Source organism: Electrophorus electricus, chromosome 2, assembly GCF_041902795.1.
Source record: "Electrophorus electricus isolate QZ-2024a chromosome 2, ASM4190279v1, whole genome shotgun sequence".
Classification (NCBI taxonomy): domain Eukaryota; kingdom Metazoa; phylum Chordata; class Actinopteri; order Gymnotiformes; family Gymnotidae; genus Electrophorus; species Electrophorus electricus.
Window position 1 is genome coordinate 10,100,515 of NC_137498.1, and position 9,961 is coordinate 10,110,475.

At 39.2% G+C, this 9,961-nt stretch overlaps 1 long non-coding RNA gene across 1 annotated transcript; it reads left to right on the forward strand.

Moving 5' to 3' along the window:
* The first annotated feature begins 7,026 nt into the window (after nucleotides 1–7,026).
* Nucleotides 7,027–7,866, forward strand: LOC145660187 (uncharacterized). Its single transcript, XR_014126368.1, has 3 exons — nucleotides 7,027–7,160; nucleotides 7,440–7,544; nucleotides 7,648–7,866. It is a non-coding gene; the product is annotated as an uncharacterized LOC145660187 (long non-coding RNA).
* Nucleotides 7,867–9,961: the final 2,095 nt, after the last annotated feature.

The following is a 9,961-nucleotide window of genomic DNA, read 5'->3' on the forward strand; positions in this document are numbered from 1 at the left end:
TCACTCACTTTATTGAAATAAATAATTTTTAAGTAATATGTAAATATTGTTACATTTTCAAAACACATCATTTACTCTCCAATTCCTTACAGTCTATATATAGAATATAATCTGTAAAAATAGCCTGTTTTGAAATCACTGTTTCTCTGATGTCATGAGAACCAGCTCATTTACTTATCTCTGCCTCTTTGGCCTACAGCAGTTTAACCCCTAACACCTACATTGCAGTTTTCAGACATATTTCAGCTCTTAGTGCTTTTTAAATGAAGCACAATACAGGGCAGCCAATCAGAACAGAGCTCATTTATCTTACATCTTAAAGGCACAGCAACAGAAACTGCCTGTTTAATTCCAAGGGATAAAGAGAGGTTGGAAAATGGTTGTGTAGAACTGAATTATGACTCTTTTTGGAAGATAAAGCCACAAAAACATTGTAAGAGGACAACAAAGCAAACTATAAAATAAAGGAAAAATGTAGGATATGCGCCCTCTAAAGACCTTTAGGTGTATTTGGTTTGATGGGAAGGTGAGTGGCTACAGCTACAGCTGAGGAAGCACCAGGGGCTCCTGTCTGGGTCCCACTGGGCAGCCATATACAGGGCAGCTGTGTACAGCACAGGTTCTGAACCTGAAGGGTGCAGTTTCAGCACCTTGGACAGCAGTCAAGCTGCCTTGGAGGTGAAAGATGTTTGGTCTGTGGTACTGGTCTACAACTCTGAACACGTTTTACTAAAGTCCATCCTTATTTGGTCCTTTTAATGAAATCTACATCTCTAAGTACAAACCCCATCTCTAAGTAAAACTATATCAACTCTTGGAAACATTGAAATAAAAAATGGAAAAAAAAAATTTGCAAAGCATTAGCCATTAGATTAGAACATATTAGTCCATCACTGATACACTCTGATCAAACTGGTTTCATCAAAGGAGACACTCAGCCATTAACAGGGTAGACTACTTAACCTAATACTGTGACGGTGGCAGTTCAGAGGGAGCGAGAGGCAAGGTTGCGCCAAAGTGCTCTTTATTTTCCATTGTCAATATGTGACGATACCACTACTAATGACAAACACTACTCTGTTCCAATAGTCCTTGTAGCGATGTACACGTTGGGAGTGAGCAGTCCGACGGGCCACTAATGTGCTGCACTCTCTCTTGACCTGTGAGTTTAAATAAAGAGAATGAACAAGGAACAGGTGAAGGTGATTAGTAGGCAGGAGACTGGGAATGAGGCAGGTGTTTAGTGTGATCCCTAGCAGGAGTGGGTGTGTCCCTCCCTCTGGTTGCCCGGCCAACCGTGACAAATATGTTACACCTCACTCCACATATTAGAAACTGCTATGCAGAGAAGGCCTTCAATAAAGAAAACTGGAAGTTTTTCTCCTCACATTGCGTAAAATCTTTAACACCACACCTAAGGCCACAGTCAGTACTAATGTAATACCATCACAAAATGTGCATAGAGGTACTAGGCAAGGAAACCCACTCTCTCTATTGCTGTTCTCAGTTCTTATATTTATACATTTATTTATTAGTATTTTTACTTTTTTTGGGGGGTGGGGAGGTTGTCTTTTTACAGTTTTTATTTGTTGTTGTTGTTGTTGTTGTGACACTGCAGTGCACACTAGCCTACAGCCTCAATTAGTTACTTTACAGATATTCACCATTTAGCATTTATACATTTTTTTTTTACTATTTTTGTTTTTTGGGGTTTTTGTCTTTAAGTTTTTATTTTATTTTATTTGTGTTGTTACAGTGCAGTGCACACTAGCCTACAGCCTCAATTAGTTACTTTACAGATATTCAGCATTTAGCAAACAGTTGTTAAACAGCTTTTGACAGCTTTAACAACAAAAAGAACAAAGTAACAGAGAAAAGATGAGAAAATGTTTCTATTTCCTGTGATAACTATTGGGTTGTGATGACATTGTACTGTCTACATCCAAAGTCGTCTTTACTTTGGTGACTCCTTTAATGGTTCTGTGTCAGTGGGTGGATTTCATAACTTCTCTTAAGTAGTTTTTTTCTTAATAGTATGAAAACTACAACATGATCATAGACTGCTGCATTCCACCTGTACTTTATGAATAATATGAATGTTATCAGACAATGCTCATGTTTACCTGATTAAATGATCAATGTTTATTTTGATCAGCATGTAATCTAGAGCTCTTCCTGTCTGATCTGTCTAATATTTGCTAAGCTACACATTCAGTTTGGTCCTCTGATCACTAAGTGCAGGAGTGAAATGATGTGACCAAACAGTGCTGAGGGGGATCACTGTGTAGCACTACTTCTTACTGCAGGATCACTTTACTGAGGATGGGGACTGAACACTGGGAAGCTCAGGAGGAAGTGATGACACTAGAAAGACAGTTTCACTGTTAGATTTAGTCTGTATGTGAGAAAGAAGTGGAGGAATAATTTATTTTGCACTTGAACACACTTCCCCTCTACTGTGGATATTAGTGGGTGGAGAATTTCAGTGGAGTTCTACTGAGAGAGTTGTAGAGTTCCAGGTTATAGTTGTATGGTGGTTCCACTAGACAGACTGTAGTCTGGGCTGCAGTTTTCAGTGTTCAGTACATTGTAGTTTTGTAGAGTGTATAAGATGTGTAGCAGCATTACTGCTGTAGCTGTATGTAGTGTGTTGTGGAATGCAGGTTTGTTTTTAACTGCAGATGTGTTTTTACTTCCTTTTTGGAAATGATGTGCATACGAAGTCCTGTGAAGCATTTGAGGTTCTTCTTTATTGTACTGATTCGAAGCTTTGGACTATGTCATAGAGAAATGAACTGACCAAACAGCACTGAGGGAGGTCATTTTAGGTCACTCCCACTGGCAACCACATTTTGTCTCTATGACAACGGACTGAAACGTTCAAGTTACAATGTCGACGTTCTCACTGATGATGTGAAACTATCTGCTAGATCACTGACTGATAAAGAAGAAAGAGGACATACCAAATGACAATGTATTAAACCCTACAGGATCACTATATATGTGAGTGAGAATGTTGTCATTCTTACTTATGTGTGTCTGTGTTGGGGATAGACGTTGGTCAGAACTTCATCTGAATGCACTTCCTCTGCACTATAACTGTAGTTGTCATATTATTCAGTAGAGTGTAGTTCTGAAGCGTGTGTGTATGGTGTGTATCAGCAGTCCTGCTGTAGCTGTGTGTATTTTGTGTGTAACTCAGTAAGAATGCAGGTGTGTGTTTATCTGCTCCTTGTGCTCCATGCTGCTGATGGTGAGTGTAACCTTCTCTCTACTTCTGTAGATCATCAAATATCTACTCAGTAGCTACTTTATAAGAAACACTGAAAACATCTAGTAGGAGTTCAGTTAGAGACGACATCTCTGACCACCTATAAAAGGCACTTTAAAGGCACATGTGGACACTAGTGCCAATGGGTGATGTTACTGTTTCTAATAAAGTAGGTGGTGAGAATAAAATTGTGTGTGTGCGTGTGTGTGTTGTATATTACCTGAAAATGTAAGGTAGAATTTAAGATTTGGTTAGTAGGCTGCTTTCAGTTGTAAACCAAACCTTGAACTCAATGTGTCATTGTGGTGCAGTTATATCTAATTACATATAACCCATGCATATCGGATTCGGTGCTCAGACTAGAGCATAATAATCAGAGTAAAGTAAGTAGTCAGTACATGGTTGTATAGTAAATGTTACTCTGAACAATCACAAATCACTGTGTGCTTGAGATAGTTAAGCCATGTTAAAGAGAAAAGAGATAAAAAGAGTAAAGAGATGAAACTCAAATATTGGGACATGCACATGAGGGGATTGATAGTGAAGGTCTTCTACTGGTGTGTTTCTGCAGGCTGTATACTGGAACATCAGAAGATCACAGACATCACTACATACGCAGGAGACTCAGTACTACTGCCCTGTTCCTGCACTGACCCACAAACCAGACCTGAGAGTTTCACCTGGCAGAAACACCAAAACTCCAGTTATAGAGAGATCTCCAGTGAGAGTGAACAGTACAGAAACAGAATTCAGCTGGGTACTGCTCACTCTCCAGGAAGTCTCTCTCTACTCATATCACACCTGACTGAGGAGGATGAGGGAGACTACAGATGTCTAACTAAAGGGAATAAATACAAAGACATCAAACTTTATGTTTCAGGTAAAATATTATTCAGAAACATGGACAAATTAAAATCTCCTAAGTAGATTTCGCCTGGTGGATCTCCATCATGAACTTCGCTTTTCAAACATAAATATAAATGTAATATAAATACATTCACCACACACTTTATTAGACACACATACATCACATTTTACTAACATTCAAAAACAGGACATTTAAAAATAGAGAAACACCATTACATATTTATGTATCTATCATGTGGACCACATTATCCTCAGATATTAGTCACCAGACACCCTCTGTCACCAGTCTAGAAGAGTTAAACACAACTAACATACATTTCACCTGCCCTCACTGAACACTTTCAGTACCTCTAATAAGTGAATGTGTAGGTATAATTACAGACTGTGTCCACCTGGTGTCTTACACAGTTTGTGTGTTACCCTGCACGCAGGATATCACTGGTCAGTTTCTGACCACAGATGTCCCAGTATATGTGGATACTGAACCATTCTCCACACGTCAATCCCACTACAGTGCTGGAGGCTTGGTAGTGGGTGTTGTACTGGTATGAGTGGTTCAGGTACAGCAGTGTTACTGGATTCAGTGCTACTGGTAGGTTGAGAGTGTTCTGACAGTGAAAGATATCCAGCCAGCAGTGGTTCAGTGGTCAGACAATGACCATGACTGGAGTTGGAGGATGGTTAACACTAACTGTGTGTTACACCAGATGGGCTAAAACCACTGACTCTACACGATGTTTCTAATTCATTTATATTTTAATGCATGTGACAGAGAGCATAAACTTGCATAAATTCTGTAACAAAAGGATGTTAAACATTTCACAAATGGATTTGTTTTGTCTTCATATGATGGTTCACAGAAGAATGTCACTGGTTGTACAGGTTACTTCATAACAGTAGTGTAACATGTCAGTGTTTCTGCTCTCTCTAGTCTGTAAGGATGTTGTGAATCCTCCTACAGTGCTGAGTGGATACGTGGGAGGGTCTGTCCTGCTGCCCTGTTACTGCACTGAACTGCTGGCCGAGCCAAAAACCGTCAGATGGAGTTTTATAGAAGAATCTAATTTCATCTACCCAACTGACCAGACAAACCGTTACACTGATAGAATTAAGCTGGTTACTGCTCAAGGAAATTTCTCTCTAATCATATCTGGTCTGACTAAAGAGGACGGGGGACAGTACAGGTGTAGCATCAGCAGTCATCATCTTATAGAGGTCCAACTCCAAGTAACAGGTAAACCAACCTCTTGTATATTTAATGTATGAAATGTTGTTGACTGCATATAGCGACTGGTCTGTACCAATAACTACTGTACAACATAAAACAAAAAATCTATCCAGTGGCAGGATCTGCAGTTCTACTTCTGTCTGTTTCTAGTTACATTTTCTGTTTGTATTTGTATTTCATGCATGTAGTTAATGACTCGTCCGCTATCCTGTTATATATACATAGTGTATATAGATAGATAGATAGAGGGAGGGAGGGAGGGAGGGAGGGAGGGAGCGAGAGATGGAGAGAGAGAAGGAAGGAGGGACAGAGAGAGGGAGAGATAGAAAGAAAATTTTAAAAAGACAAAGAATGGGGATAAAAACAACGTTTGACTTTATGAAACAAAATAGCGTTGCGCTTCCTTTTCACAATACAACAAGGCGGTGAACGTCAACGCATTTCCTTGAGTTGTAATAAGTATGCATGTGTGTGTGTGTGTGTGTGTGAGAGAGAGAGAGAGAGAGAGAGAGAGAGAGAGAGAGAGAGAGAGAGAAAAAAGAGCAGAGAGAAGAGTCTCCTCTCACAGCTGGTGCTGACACTGAGTTCATTAACACACACTAACACTAACACATCAGGACCAGTCTGAAGTACAAACAATCAGACCAAACCAAATTATTACACTTCACAAACTAAACTACATCACCCACTGGAACACAAACACAAGCACAAAGCAAAATGCAACGTTATCTGGCCCTAAAACGTCAGTACACGGTAGCAGACGACCTGTACACAGTGACTGACATTAAACACAGAACCACGTTGACAAAGTCCAGACTCAGAGAACACAGCCTGGCCGTCCAGACCAGCCGATATAAATGTTATGGCTGCCCACAGAACAGAGACTCTGTCAGCAAAAAAAATCTGAGACGGTCCACCCCAACTTTAAGTGTCTGTCTAACACTGACAAACTGCCCATCCTACTGGGCAAAAAGAAGGAAAGCAGCGCTTTAGCTGGGTGATACATATCTGCCTGCCATAAGATGAGGGACAGTGATTAACCCACCCAAACATACACACACACACACACACACAGACTATATTACCCAGTTTATAAAAGTTACCTAACTATTTATCATTATTAACTATTTATTATTATTAACTATTTGTTATTATTAAGTATTTATTATTTTCCATCCTTATTATTTATTTATTTTCCTTTATTTTCACTTTTACTTCTTCTAATTATTATTATTTCAGACCAATTACAGTTTCTCTTCAAGTTCTTTTATAACAGAATTCTTAATTTCCATAATTGCAAAGGTTGTAATGTTGTGCAATGTTCATGTTGTAATACCGCTTTGGCAATACTATAGTTGTATATGGTCATGCCAATAAAGCTTACTGAACTGAAATGAACTGAGAGAGAGAGAGAGAGAGAGAGAGAGAGAGAGAGAGAGAGAGAGAGACCCGACCCAGGAGCCCCTAATTCATTCACTCTCAGAAAACGACTGAAGGACACACTGCACCTACAGAGCTCTGCAGCTTCAGACGTAGCCAACGTATCACCACCACTGACACACAGAGAACTGAACACGTCTGTTTGGCCAAACTGTACATACATCAGTTCTGTAGTACAAAATCTAAACTTGTTAAATACATAACAGTCCTGAACCCTCATTACTTATAACTGATCACACTTTTCTATTCTTGCAGAGGCTCCATATAAACCTGTAAATCCTCCTCCAGTGGACACTGACACAACAAGTCCAACAGCTTCAACTAAACCTACTACTACAATGACGTCTCCAAATGGTTAAATGGTTTCTTTAAATCTGTGATGTTTCTGAGAATAAAAGTTATTTAATGTGTCATTTAATGTAAACTCTCAATGAAGTATAATGCCTGACTCTGTAACTTCAAACTGAGCCTGTAGAGACGTATTACAGACCCATTCATGTTCTTTTCTATTTGCTTGTGTGTCAATAAGAATATGCTTTGAATGCTTGTTAAACATTCATACAATATAATATTTAAAATGACAATTAATACATTTAAATTTAATATAAATGCTTCCCACATTCCCACATGCAGGTGCTCACACTTCTCCACTGTACACACGTCATGTCATATTAGCTGGTGTGGGGGTTTTACTGCTGTTGATGGGATTAGGAGGAGTCATCTGCTGGAGATACAGAGGTACACATACACACACACACACACACACAAACACACACACACACACACACACACATAAATACATACATATCCACATCCATCTCACACTGAGTTAATTTTGTAGTTCAGAGACGTGAACAGACGGTGAGCAGAGAGGGACAAACAGGACAGAGGAGAGATCAGCAGACACAGGTGAGTGTCACACATCCATGTTATAATATCAGTGAACTCTGATTCAGTGCACAGATCTGTTCTACAGTGTCAAAGCTTGGATCAGTGAATGTGACTGTTTCTGCATGATTGTTCTGACATTCTGTACATGACTACAACGTTAAGATCGAAATAATGTAATTGCCAGCCAATCCCTTCATGTAACATCGACATGAGGCAAGAAACATTTGGGCCATATACAAAATAGCTTACTACATACTTATGCTGCATACTGGACTCATTATATACCGTATAATGTTTACTGTTCCCTGTAGTAGTATGATGCATAATATCCAGTGTGTACTAAAACGCAAACCATACTAAGGGGTCACGTGAACGTATGAAGTTCTACCCACTTGTGATTTACGGCCACCGTTGCATGATGAGATGCTGTACACCATGGAGACAGGCCTGGTCACGTACTGGATTATTTGGCCATAGCAGTATGTCATCTGGGTATCTTTTGTGTACTGGAAAAATTCATTTTGGTCAGACTAGTTTTCAAGCTCTCTTCAGTAAGCACTCATTAACTAAAGAAAAATTGATCAACAAACATTTATCATTTGTATTAAAAAGGGCAGATGATGTATGTATATGGTTACTCTGCTCAGCTACTTTATTAGGATCACCTTCACACTACATCCAGTTATCTTCTAGCTGCGTTATATACCTGTGTACAGTTCCACAGGCTTGTGTATAAACTTCAGACACACTGCTTTTCTTGTTACACACTCATACATGCTCTAAAGACACCACCACTGCAGAGACACTTCTTTGTTTAGAGTGGTCCACCATTCAGGTAGGATCCATTCAGCAGTGCTCCAGTGGTCACCCAGTAAACAGTGGTGCACACCTGCAAGATATGTGCACATATTAAATTACAGACTGCAGGTGATTTCTGTGTCTTTATAAAAGTGGCCGGTGAGTGTTTAAATGTTTGTGAATGTATAAACAGATTACACACGTGCTGCCATAAATTAGATTTACATGCGCAGTTATGGATTAAATGTATATTACAATTAACACCCATTAACACCTCTGCAATACAATACATTTATTATATTAACACTTGTATTAATCCACTCAACAGGGTGTGCATTAGTCTGTATGTGTGTTAATATTTTGTAATTGTGATATTTTCTGCAGGATGATGTGATGTATTCTACTGTAGCCCAAATTAACACCACCAGACCAGCACCCAGAGCAATGGATAATGGAGATAATACAGAATATGCCAGGATCAAACTAAATTAACAAACTTAAATTCACACACACGGGTATACGTGCGTGCGCACACACACACACACACACACACACACACACACACAGGGACTTTTATTGTATGGTATCTAGCCAATGAACTGTTATGTTCTTCTGTCTTGGTTTCAGTGCTGACTTTGTATAATTTGCTGTATTTTACTAATTAACTGCTAATTAGTTACTTCAGGTGTGGTTTCAGACTGGCATAAGTTAGGAATTGTAGGTGGAGGACTAACAGTAACAGGGGCAGGACTAAGACTGATAACATTACAGTGTAGCCACTCCAAGAACCAGAGTACTTGGGTTTTATTCCTTTTGGGTTCATCTTCTGCTTGGGAAAGGAGGCTAACCGCTAAATCTACAACTAAAATTGTGACTCCTACAAGCAAGTACCGTTTTTGTTCTGTACATTTGCAAAAACTATTTGTTTTATTGTTACATTATGGATTTTTGTCAGCAGATTGTCTTTTCTGCATTTTCTGTATCTCGAAGCATTTTTGTATATTTAATCTTTAAATAGTAGCACATTTTTCTGTTATTAAGCAGGTCATTTTAGAGTCAAATGCCAACCGTTTTCTGTATGCGTCACTTGCACTGTGAGAGTCTATTGTTGTTTAATAAATAAAGAGCCAAAGCAGGAAAGAGTTGTGGTTTCTGTTTACACCTACTGTTCATTAAGTACATCGTGTGTGTGTGGTGTAGTTTGACAGCAGAATGTGTGTAGAGTGCAGTTCACTGACAGCAGTTGGATGCCACTGTCTGTTTCTTTGTCTTTAGGACCTTAAACTGGAAACCATTCTAACTGAGCTGTGGTATGGTTCACATATACACATTATTGGTGTACAAATTCACCAATGCATTGGACAGACAAGCTTGATCAGGAGGGTTGAACACCAAAGTAGAGCAGATGGTTCTGCAGAATTGTACACAATGTGAAACCAGATCAGTGACATAGAAACAGTCTCACT